Source organism: Pteropus alecto, unplaced genomic scaffold, assembly GCF_000325575.1.
Source record: "Pteropus alecto unplaced genomic scaffold, ASM32557v1 scaffold105, whole genome shotgun sequence".
NCBI lineage: Eukaryota > Metazoa > Chordata > Mammalia > Chiroptera > Pteropodidae > Pteropus > Pteropus alecto.
This window is the reverse complement of record NW_006436294.1, coordinates 3,394,490-3,406,638: the sequence shown is the minus strand read 5'-3', so window position 1 is coordinate 3,406,638 and position 12,149 is coordinate 3,394,490. Positions and strand designations below refer to the sequence as shown.

The following is a 12,149-nucleotide window of genomic DNA, read 5'->3' as shown; positions in this document are numbered from 1 at the left end:
TCTGATGGTCAAAGTCATAAAGACTTAGAAAAGAGTCCTGGTAGCTGAAAGTATAAAAATAAAATGACAATTAAAGAGATAACAAAGGATTTGAAAATCAGGCCATTCCCACAGAGAAACCCAAACCGGAAGAGTGATGAAAATAAAGGCAAAGTAAGACACAATTGGTACACGTGACAAAAATGCGCGAAGATCAACAGTATCTCCACTTAGCTGAACTTATCAACTTCGGTGAGTTCTGTGATCTTTCATACTGGCCTGTCACAGTGAGTAGGCTTTTCATTCATATCTGTCCAAGTAAAAACAAGTTTTTTTCCAATATCATGATCACAATAATATGAAGAACCATACTGCAAATGCAAAGAATAAAATAGAACATAGAATGAATATTAAAGATGCTTCTGAAACAAGTGTTTTGTTGTTTTTTTTTAATTAATAACCAACTGTTGAGATCTTAGGTGTCCCATGTGATGTCCTATATACGTGTCCTATATGGCTTGGTGCTTTTTTGGTTGTAAACTGTGTTCCATTAAGAGATACATCAAATAAACCAGCCACTAGATAATTACCCCATGATTGAAAGTTCCATGTTGCATGTGACAAACATTGATCTGTGATGAGTAATGTGTGCTACTATTTTAGCAGAAAATCCTATGAGAAACTTTTAACATTTTTGCCAACTGACAACTATCTGACTTTAACATAGTGAAACAAGTTTTGGACTATCATAGCCTGTCCTTGAATGTCATTCAGTCCATTGTATGAAAAAATTGCTATTATCAAGAACAAAGGCCTTCAGGTGCTTTTTAAAAACATTTAAATATGGCACAATATGTGCCGCGAGCATCTCATTCCCTTAATCCTATTGAAAAGCTGCCTCCACAATGTTGAGGTTGTTGACAGCTTTGGTGGTCTGCTACATTAAATGTTTTCTTTCCGGGCTTGAATTGTGGATGTTATTGTATATTCACATGCCAACTTAGATTTTTCTTTAAAGATTCTAAGGGTGATAAAATGGTCTGGGCCATTATAAAGCTATTCAAGCCTTGTACACGGGCACAAAGATATTTAAAGGACTGACATACATTGTTAAAGACTCACAGAGAAATCTGAGCACAAAGAAAACAAAAACAAATGTATTCAAAATTTGATAAAGCTTCAATACATCATTTCAACTGTAATTTGAAAAGATGTTTTGGAATGTTTCAAATAAAACAAATAATAAATTACAGGCTCCTGAATTGGATGTTTATGAAGGACTCATTCTTTTCTCGTCTTTCAATTTATCGTTAAGGAGATGAAAGGAAATTCAATTAAAAATTATAAGAAACAAAAGGAAAACATGGGGGGGGAAGCAGTAGAAATTAATCTGATATTTAGAAGCAAATTACAGCAAAAATAATGTTTAGATCACACTAAATGTGGTAATTCATTAGAAGAGTGACTCTCATAGAAATAGTGCATAGATAGGCTCCTGGATTATTTGATATTTTGGTCAATAAATCTAAAGGAGTGAATCATCCAAATATATTGGGAAGATATGCAAATTTCTGGCTGATCTGAAAACAAAATGCTGACCTCAATGGGGATCATATAAAACTCAAAATATATCACTCTAAGAGGAAATCATTGACAAGCTGGCTATTGAATGTCAGTAACTCAAAGATGATTTAATATTTAGTTGTTATGTAAGAAAAGTTAAAATGCTCTGAAAACCTACAGCTCATTTAAGGCAGAAATTGGATAGAGTTTTTCCCAAAATTGATAACAATCCTAAAAATTTATAAGACATGACCATCAATGGGTTAGGATTCTGAATGAATTTTTCTAAATTATCAGTAAAAACCGTTCTAATCCACCATGCTAGAAGAAGGACTAAATAAGCTTTCTATTGTCTGATCAAAAATTATTATAAAACTGTTGTTTTGCAAAGAGGCCAGAAAAGAGAATGGACCCCAAATCTTAGGGAATACATGTTATAGATATGTGCCTAGAAGTTAACTTAAAAATATTAGGTTTTTCCCTAGACTTTATGAGATTATTTTGGATTTTGTAGATATTCGGTCTATATAATTTATCTGTTTTCTCATTCTAAATAAGTATTTATTTTAAACATAATTTTCTGTTCACAACCTTCTGTTCTTTTTTTTTTTAAGAGCAGTAATAACATCTTATCCATAAAAACAACAGTTCAAGACCTGAGGAGAGCACTAGCGAAGACATGAATTTGGGGTAAAAATGTTGAGCCATTATTTAAACTTTATTACAAGGCCTCTCCAGACCACTGCCCACTATTCATAATGTAGGCTAGCCTTGTTATTCCCTTGGTGGAAGAAACAGTTTACATCTCTGAAAGTCCATCTATTCTTCTATAAAATGTGTATAATGCATCTTAGTTTCATTACACAGTGGTTTTGATGAGCTATGTTGGGGATAATGAAATCGCGAATTATCACCGTGGGATTAAAATGAGATCATCTATTCTGCTGCTTCTTAACCTGAAGTGTCCAGGTAATATCAGAGAGCTATTTTATTTTCTCCATTTCAAAATGTACACTGGATATTATTCTTGATACATCCTCATACGCCATTAGTTAATTGGTGCAGTGTGTTGTAGCATTTGTGTGACATGTCCACATTGTCGAGGTCACATTATTTAGAGAAGGAGTTTTAGGCCATCCTTTAGGGTCATCTATGTCCTTTTTTAATCTAGATAAGATATCAGAGCTGGACATGCTTTTTATAATAAGAAATTGACTGCAGAATAAATTACTGGCCTAATGAATGCCCTTTCCAACTTATATTAGAGCCTCTGGGGACAAAAGATAATGTGTCTGAGGAGGATACACAAAGAAGCTATCACAACTAGTCTCCCATGGGCTCCAATGAAACATGCCTTCTAGCACTCACTCTCTTACAGAATCGCCGCCCCTTAAATCTGAGCTGGTCCTGTGACTTTAACTAATAGAATGAGGAGGAAGCGAGATTGCATGACTTCCGAGGCCGGGTCAGAAGAAACGTTGGTCTCTTGGGTCCTTCATCCTCAGGGAAACCAGATTCCATGTAAGCAGTTTGACGACTTTATCACCGCCACAGTGTGAGGAAGCCCCAGGCAGCCAAGAGAAGCTCCGTGAAAGGAAAGGCCCCATCAGCCCCCGGGAATTCTGTCCACCCCAGCAAGGCTAGACATGCGTGAGAATGGCCTCTTGGATGTCTAGCCCAGATGAGTCTACAAATGACTCCACCTCTAGCTGCAATCCACTTCGGCCATATGAAAGATCGAGAAAGAACCACCAGTTAAGACCCTGTTTATCCGCAGAACCATGAGAGATATTAATAAATTATCATTTGAAGTCACTAATTTGGGGGGTGGTTTGTCACTCGGTATTAGATATCTGAAACAGAGCCGTGTTGGATATTGTAACTAAGAGATAGACTGCCATGATAACTACTTATCTTTTTGTCCTGGAGCAGGTCCCATTCCGAGGGACCAAGTTCAAGGACTTCAGTATGCCTTTTGGGGGGTGGGGGCACAATTCAACTCATAACAGTAGCTATTTAGAATTTGGGGGCAAGAGTATAATTCCCATCTCCTTAATTGGAGATGAAGCTAGAAAGATAAGTGTCTGATCCCAAAAGGCATTACGTACTATGCTATGGACGTTAGACTTCATGGCGAGAGAAACACAGTATAGTTTTAAGTAGAAATGTCATGTGATCAGACCTGGCTTTAGAATGGACAATCATGCCGGCAGCAAAAAATGGGATAATTCAGGACAGGAAAGAGGGAAGACAGGGAAGAGGCTATTTCAAAAGTCAAGGTGAACCTCACACAGTACATAAAAATTAATTTGGCATGGTTTATGAATCTAAACGTAAAAAGTGAACCAATGAAGTTTCTAGAAGGAAACATAGGAGATTATCTTCATGACCTTTGGGTAGGTAAAGATTTCTAAAACATGTCACAAAAAGTAGTAGCTATAAAGAAAAGATTGATAAATTGGACTTCGTTAAAATGAAAACTTCTGTTCATCAAAAGATATCATTAAGAGAGTGATAAAATAAGTCTTAAAGTGGAAAAAGATATTTGTCACACGTTTATCTGAAAGAGGGCTCATATCCAGGATATATGAATAAGTCCGACAAATCAAAGACTGATGACTCAGTTTCTTAAATGGACCAAACATACATGTGCATGCACATACACACATACGTGCGTGCGCACTCACACACACACACACACACACACACATCTAATGGCAATGACAAGTGTTGGCAAAGATAGGGAAAAATCAGAAGTCTCCTAGATCGCTGGTGGGGGTGTAAATTGGTTCAACCACTTTACAGAATTATGTGGCAAAATCAGCTTAAGCTACACAATGATATTGTATGACCTGGAACTTCTACTCCTAGCTTTTTCCCTTAGAAAAATGAAAACTTATTTTTACCAAAAGGCAGACAAGAATGTATATAGCATTAATCACAATAACCAAAAGTTGTAAATTACTAATTGTCCATTAAGAGTAGAACAGGTAAATCATCTGAGATAAGATGTGTGTATATATACACACATCTTAGTGGATGCTACAGACTGAAAGTGTGTGTCCCTCTGAAATTCATATGTTGACATCTAGATCCCAATGCAAAGTTATTAGAAGGCGGGGCTTTGGGGGTGATTAGGTCATGAAGGTGGCACCCTCATGAATGGGATGAGTGCCCTCATAAAAGAGGCCCCACAGAGCTCCCTTGCCCCTCATGTGAGGACACAGCAAGAAGATGGCCATCTATGAGCCAGAAGGTGGGCTCTCACCAGCCATCGAATCTGCAGGTGCCTTGACCTTGAACTTCCCTGTGCCAGGAAGGGTGAGAAATACATTTCTGTAGTTTCTAAGCCTCCTAGTCTATGGTATTTTGTTAAAGCAGCCCAAAAGAACTAAGACAGTGGAATACTTCTTAGTAATGAAAAAACAAAAATCTGCTAAACACAACAAATTGGATTTGTCTCACAGACATAACGGCAAAAAGAAAAGAAAAAACAGCTCCACACACAAGAGTGCATTCCGGATGACGACATTTAGAATACTTTCCAGAACAGATGAAAGCAACCGGATGCGAGCGAGCAGGACAACAAGCCTTTGATTACCGACCGAGAGGGCGCAGGGGAGCTGCTGGGCGCTGGAAGACCGCACCTTGATCTGGAGATCGCGCAGGTGTAGGCGTGTGGGATCTTACTGAGGGGACACTCGGAGCCTGTGCACAGTCCTCGTGCAAGGAGTTCCTCGATGGTGGCGAAAGCAAGCCCGGGTGAGCAGGGACGGCGAGCGGGGCCGCTCGCCCACTCCCAGGGGGTGCACGAAGCCGGATGAGCAGCCGCCAGGCGGAGAGCAGCGGGGACGAGCGAAGAGCATCTCTTAGTCCTAACTACGCGAGTGCGGGAGGACAGCAGAGAGAAGCACGCGGCGCCTCGCCCGGGTTTTCGGCGACGGGCTGGCTTTGGTGGATGGGCGGTCAGACAAGGGACCGGTTCCGGACAAGAAAGACCTGAACGCACAAGGAAGACCTGAACGCACAAGGTCACGAGGTGGGAGCCATTCCAGCCCATCGTGCCCACCCCGGGGAGGCTGTTCTTTCCGCTTATTAAAATCTTTTTAGGTTTTTATGCTAACGGTCGGAAGTTTAAAAAAGGAGGAGGAGGAAGAACGAAAGAAGAAAGAAATCGCAGTGTCCGCTTGGCAGAGAAGGTCCCAGACTAGAAAAAATGGCTATTCTCGTCAAATCTTCCTCCTAGACGGGAACAAGATGGAGGCCGTGGACCGGGAGACGCAAGGTGCTGCGATCTGTCGGCGGGGAAGCTCCTGAACCCGAAACCCGCTTCCTCACGACTGTCAGACAGACCGGGCAGTGCAGAATTTATAACCTGGGGCGGTGGCTGGCAGGAGAAGCCTAAAAGATTGGCTTATTTTTCTTATTCATATGTATTGGCTAAGAAACAGCTCCGATGTGAATGAATACTCTCCCTCTCCATGAAGACGTAAAGGAGAAAATCAGACCAGTCACAACCAGAACAAACAAAACACAACAAAACAGGGAAGGGGAGGACAAACACACAAACACAAACGAGCCGCCCGTCCCCCCTCCGGAACCTCAGCTAGACCCCTCCCCCCACACCAGGGGCTTCTTTCTTGGCTCACGTTACTTTCCTTTGCCTTTTTAATGTTTGTCTTTGCCAGCAGTCAAAATGGCTAGTGGGAAGGCTTCTGGTTTTAGGTGTGGTTTTTGAGAAGATCTTGTAGGCCTTTGTTTTAAAAGTCTTTTCTGGGAAAACTCACTCCCAGAGACATCTTTGGAGCAAGAGACTCGCAGGGCACTAATGGGTTGGATCTCAGCTCCCGCCGGGGTCCTGCAGCTCTCATTTCTCTGCCTCTCCGAGGTCCCCTTCCCCAGTAAGCTCGTCAGCTCCCTGCTCAGCCCTGTCTCTGTGATCAGCCTCTCCTCCTGCCTCCTCCACCCACATTGCTGACTCTCCCTCGATGACCGATGTTGTTCAGGGTGGGGTGCGCCTGCTGGGACACCGGACTCCTAGGATGGCTGAATTAGGGTCAGGACTGACCCATAACTTCCAGAAGAGCCAGGTCACACCGACACAAAGAATAGATTCCCCAGGCCTGTCACTACCTGCGGCTGCTTTTCTCAGAAGGAAGTGGGATGATAGCATCATGACCTCATAATGCAGGGATCATTCATTCATCTTGTATGGCCTTATTGAGCACCTACTGTGTGCCAAGAGCACCTACTGTGTTCAGGTTACAGTGATGGGCAAATATGACCTGGGGAGTCCCCGAGGTGCTCATGCACTCCTGAGAGAAACATGCATTTAATAAGTTAGTCCCCACGCAGAAAACCACAGCCTGAGGACAGTGCTGTCTTAGTGTTGATTTCCCCTAAAGTGGACCTGAATGAGGACTTGGGTGTACAGATTATATGGGGGTGGTGACCCCAGGAAGCGGAAGGAGAGTGAGGCAGGGAAGAAAACGAGAAAAGAGCCACGCAGGGCATATGAAGTCATGGCAATTACACCCTTTGGGCTTACGAAAGTTTCCTAGGAACGTTTGCAGTAGGTGGGGGTGGGGGGAGGAACGGGCACAGCGAGAGGACGGTGACAGAGGTGAGACGGGGGTGGGAGGTCCCCCTGAGAGTCAGGGCTCATCCAGGAGGCTTCCGGTGGTCTTCAGCAGTCCAGGTTCACGTCCACAGGCTTTTATCCATAAATCTGTGAGCGCTACAGATAACAAATGGCTTCGCATTTTGCTGACCCTTGAGTCCAAAGTAAATCATTTTCTTGCTTAACGATGGTCACAAGAGAAGTAAACTACAGAGGGTGAAATATAAAAATATATTTTTATACCCTACTGGCAGGTTGAAACTGAGGTAGAACCAAAGAAAATGTAACTCCTGTGTATAAAAAGCCAAAACGAATTAAAGTAATAAATCTGGAACGATGACGGAAGGAAACTTAATAAGACTTTCCAACAAAGGTCCATTTTGAACAAAGACACACACGTACACATCACCACCATCAGCACCGCTCCAGAGGGCAGCGCATGCTGATGAAAAGCTGAGTCAGAATTAGGCATTAGGATGTTCCTTTTGATCTGCCTGATTGTCTTATTGTGTCCAAGTCATGCCATAATACACGAGTCGATTTTCTGACCTGTGAAATGTAGATAATAACGACTGCTTGGTGACTGTACCAGACTAGAACATAAATTCGAAACTCCACTGGAAAAGCATTAAATCTCCTATCATATCAAATGTCTTCACCAATATCATCATCATCTTTGTCGGGATTGAAATCTGATAGCAGCGACCATAATAACATAGTGACAGTTAACACTTATTAACCAACTTCTCTAAGGACTATAAAACCCCTTTTATGAGTGAAGATAATGAGGTTCAAAAACACTGTGACTCGTCAGGGTCAGAGGCACCACAGACAGCTGTACAAGTTGGCACTGCAGAGCTCTAAGGATGCCATTTACAGTTGACATCATCACAGTCTGTGACACTTTCTCAGCAGAGGGCAGTGAGAACTCTTGAGGGACAGGCAGAAATTTCTTATTCTCAAAAAAAATACAGTACAGGAGTTAAATTTAATTCTCTCTGACTCCAAAACGTAGGTTCTTCCCATGGATTTGAAATTTAAAAAAGAAAGTGTGATCTTTTTCCAAAAGAAACGATGTGGAATCTTGATGATATAAAACGAATCAAAGCCTTCCTTGTCCCTCCCCTTCCTTCCTCACTGCACCCACCACCCCCAGCTGCCCCCAGGTGGGGACGAGCTGTGCAGGGATGGGGGAGAAAGGTCGGGGTCCTCCCTGCTCAGCCCCCCACTGCGAATTGGGCAACGACAGACACCAGCAACGGCTATTCGGGAGGGGCCCAGAGGACAGCCACACATGAAAAGTCAGCCCAAAGGGTCACCAGTTGATAATGACGGAGGGACGTGGGGCAGGTTGTGCCCTGGGCAAGGTTCGAGGGCTGAAACCTGATCCACGCCTCACCCACCAAGCCATGCACCATGGTGGCATGCGTCTGCCCAACGGCAAGGACACCGTTTGCTAATTCAGGAAAAGATGTCCTAGAGACAGCTGGGCACCCGAGGGCCGGGGAGGGGACACAGGAACAGGAGACGAGAGAGGCGTCCTGTGTTCCTTTGACAAGCATAGCCTGGCCGTTGAAGGCTGGGCTCTGCGGTCAGACTGGGACCAGACCCAGGCCCTGCCACCTGCTCACTGCATGGCCTTGGCAGCTGCTGACCTTTGTGACTCAGTTTCCTTCTCTGCAAAGTGGGAGTGACAACAGCTCCTACCGTGGGGGCCACTGTGAGGTATTATGAGTTAGCAAGACACCATGCATCATGCTCGCCCTAACCGGCTGCCACTGTGACAGAATTGTGCTGGTCCCAGGCCCCACTGATGAGCAAGACAGATCCCGGGAGGCGGGGTCGTAAACAGAGCTGGACCTCAGCAGGCCACTGACCTGTGATGACAGTCCAGGAAACCAGGCCAGCCAGGCGCCAGGGCCTCAGGACACAGCAGCCCAGGTAGATTCCCAAGGAAAACGAGCTGACAGTGGGGGCTGGTTTAACTCCTGAGCTCTGCAAATTTGGAGGCAGAGTTGTGTCTTCCCAGAGAGGACAGACTGTGATCGTTGCTCATCATGGTCTAACCCGCAGCCCAGGCTCATCTGCGCGTCTCCCTGCGCCTCGCCCTGCCCCACGTCCCGTGCCCTAGGGAGGCCCTGCTGCCCCCTGTTCCCACCCTGCACACCCACTCCACTCCTGACGGCTTGCCCACCCCATCTCAGTGCGGTTTTGGAAACAGAAACCAGCTCCAACCTGGTCCCACCTCATTCCGGCGGGTGAGCTCCGGCACCCGTAGGAATGGCGAGCCCCCTTCCATCGGGCGGGGTGGGGCAGGCCAGCCCTCACTCCCCAGGAAAAGGAGGTGCAGAGCTCGGGGCTGGAAGGTCCAGTGCCTCCTTTCCCTTGTGGGCCACTCACCTCAGGCAAAGCCCTTAACCTCACCGTCCTCAGTCCCCTCGCCTGAAAAGCAAGCCCGGGTAATAATGGCTGCATCCTCGTGGGGTTGTTACGATGATTAAATGAGAAAATAGGTTTAAAAATATTGTAACAAAGCCAGGTATACAGTTAATGCTTCATAAATGCTCTTGCCATTGTTACACATGTGATATAAACAATGCAACACGCCACACCCCAAATTATTTTTTCTTTCCTTGTTGTTTCAATAGTTCTACAAACTAATGCTGAGCTCCACGGTACAGTGGCCCCTGAACTGTATGCGGGATCAGGAACATCTGGGCCTGCCTTTACTGTCTGAGTCACAGCAGGGAACAAACTCATAAATAACAACGTACTGCCGCCGCCGTCTGTCAGCTACTGCCTAACGGTGCCACATAACAAGCATCCCCAACACTGGGCCTGGCGGGGCTTGGCTCCAGGCTGCAGATGAGGTCCCAGGCTGCTCCACACGTCTGTCACCCTCTTGGACCAGCAGCGCCCCAGGTCACGCTCAAGTCAAGAGACAAGCCCAACCCTGCCAGCACGTTTTAAGCCTCCACTCGGGGCCCATTCACTAGCATCCCATGGGTTAAAGAAAGAAACATGGCCAAGGCCAAAGTCAAGGTACAGAGATGAACACTCACCGCAGTCACTTAGATCTCAGTGGGGGTGTGGATGCAGAATGAGGGGGTGCAAAGAACTGGGACCACTCTCCCACAGGAATCCAGGCTTTAGTGCATTCTGGACAGCATGGAGGTGAGGTGGCAAGGAGTAAAGGCCCAGGGGAGATCAGACCGGGCACACCACGATCAGAGGAAGAGGGGCCGGAAGCAGAAAGACCCCCTACAATAGCCCCTTTAAGAGTCTCACGGCCTGACCCCTGGGAGTGACAGAGGGACGGAGAGCTGGGATGAATCTGAGCGACGGCTCACACTCCCTAATGCTGCGAGCCACCCCAAATGTTTTCCGACAAATGAAAATAAGTCCCCTAGGTCACTTGGTAACTTTGGTGTGACGGCTCAAGAGGGTGGAACACTTTTCCTAAGGCCCCATTACGGGGGCTCAGGAGACGGCCAGGACGAGTTTTCACGGTCCCCCAGCGTGGGCTCCCCACACTGCAAATGCAAATGATCAGCCGCCACTCGAGAAGGCTTAATTATCTGGATGCATGGAAAGCGTGTCAGTTATTTGAAACCAAGGGGTCGATAGTTCCGATCGATGAGGGGCCGTCAAGGCGCAGAGCTCCCAGTAGACTGGGCCAGGCCGCACGCGCAGCCCCCGGCGCCTGCATCCTCTGAGAAGAGCCCAGACGACGCTTTGACATCCCCAGTGTGGTGGCTGACCAGGCCGCAGCCGCAGCCATCAGGAGGATACAGAATTAGATTAAGGCTTTTCATTTTAGACAGCTGAAAAGTTTTCGCCATTTCTCGACTTAGAAAACTTATTTATTTTTGAATTGAGTCAACCCTGAAGGGTTTTCTCTCTATCCTCCCCCACAGCCCAGTCAGATACCAAAGAGCCTCAGCTGGGCGGAGGAGGGCGGGCTCCACTCCTGATCTCATTGCTTTGCTGGGTGACAACTGGACCTGGAGGCGTATCTGACATTCCCCGTGGTTGTTCTAAAGTGACTCAGACATGCGGCGGCCAAGCCTGTCCGCCTGCCATCTCCTCCACCTCAGAAAGTGGCACCTGGCTGTGGATGTCATCGACAAGGACAACGGTGCCTGGCACGTGGCAGCAGCTCAACACAGAACCACTGAGCAAGTGAACGAACGGGAGATGCCAGAGAAGGTGTGTAGTCTCTCAGAGGCAACTTTCTCATCTGTGGAGAAATGCAACTAACATGTTTATGACCTCTGGGAGATGTTTAATGAGTGGCCCGAAATATGTGAGAACTTAGCACAGGTGTGAAAGCCTGGCACACCTTGGGCCCAGACATCTGCAGGCACTGGGGAGTGTGGGGCCGGGTGTTCCCAGGGCAAAGGAGGAGCAGGGACCTTGTCAGCTTACGATCCCTTATTTTTTTATTTTTTACACCTACGGCACCTGGTCTTCCCAGGTGGTCTCCCATCCAAGTACTAACCAGGCCCGACCCTGCTTAGCTTCCAAGATCAAGACAGGATCGGGCTTGTTCAGGGTGGCATGGCCATAGACTGTTTTCTCAATTTTAAAATACACTAATTACAAGCACTGATAAGCAACATAGCTGACACTAAACAGTGATATTTTTAAGAAACCCAAGGACCAGCAACCTGGATGGACATCAGTAAAATGGTTCCCTTTTCACCTTGAAGGTCACTGTGTCCTGCTGGCTCGCCCTCCTCCATGCCTTAGAGCTCAGGCCCCTCCCCCATCCCCGCTGCCTTGCTCAGTCTAGCCCTTGTCTCTTGGGCCCTGGGCCACCCCGATTGCCTTACAACTGCTATGCCTGTCTCCCTCTTCCTCGCCCTCAGGCCATCCCAACTGCCAGGAGTGACAGTTCTAAAACCGTGGCCCTGGGGCCAGCAGTGTTGGCCTTATCTGGGAGCTGGTCAGAAACGTAGCACCTCAGATCCACCTGGACCTACAG

General features: G+C 46.3%; 1 non-coding gene across 1 annotated transcript; it reads right to left on the bottom strand.

The window, feature by feature from the left end:
- Window positions 1-11,614: 11,614 nt before the first annotated feature.
- LOC112480554 lies at window positions 11,615-11,734 on the bottom strand. Its single transcript, XR_003046654.1, has one exon. It is a non-coding gene; the product is annotated as a 5S ribosomal RNA (ribosomal RNA).
- Window positions 11,735-12,149: the final 415 nt, after the last annotated feature.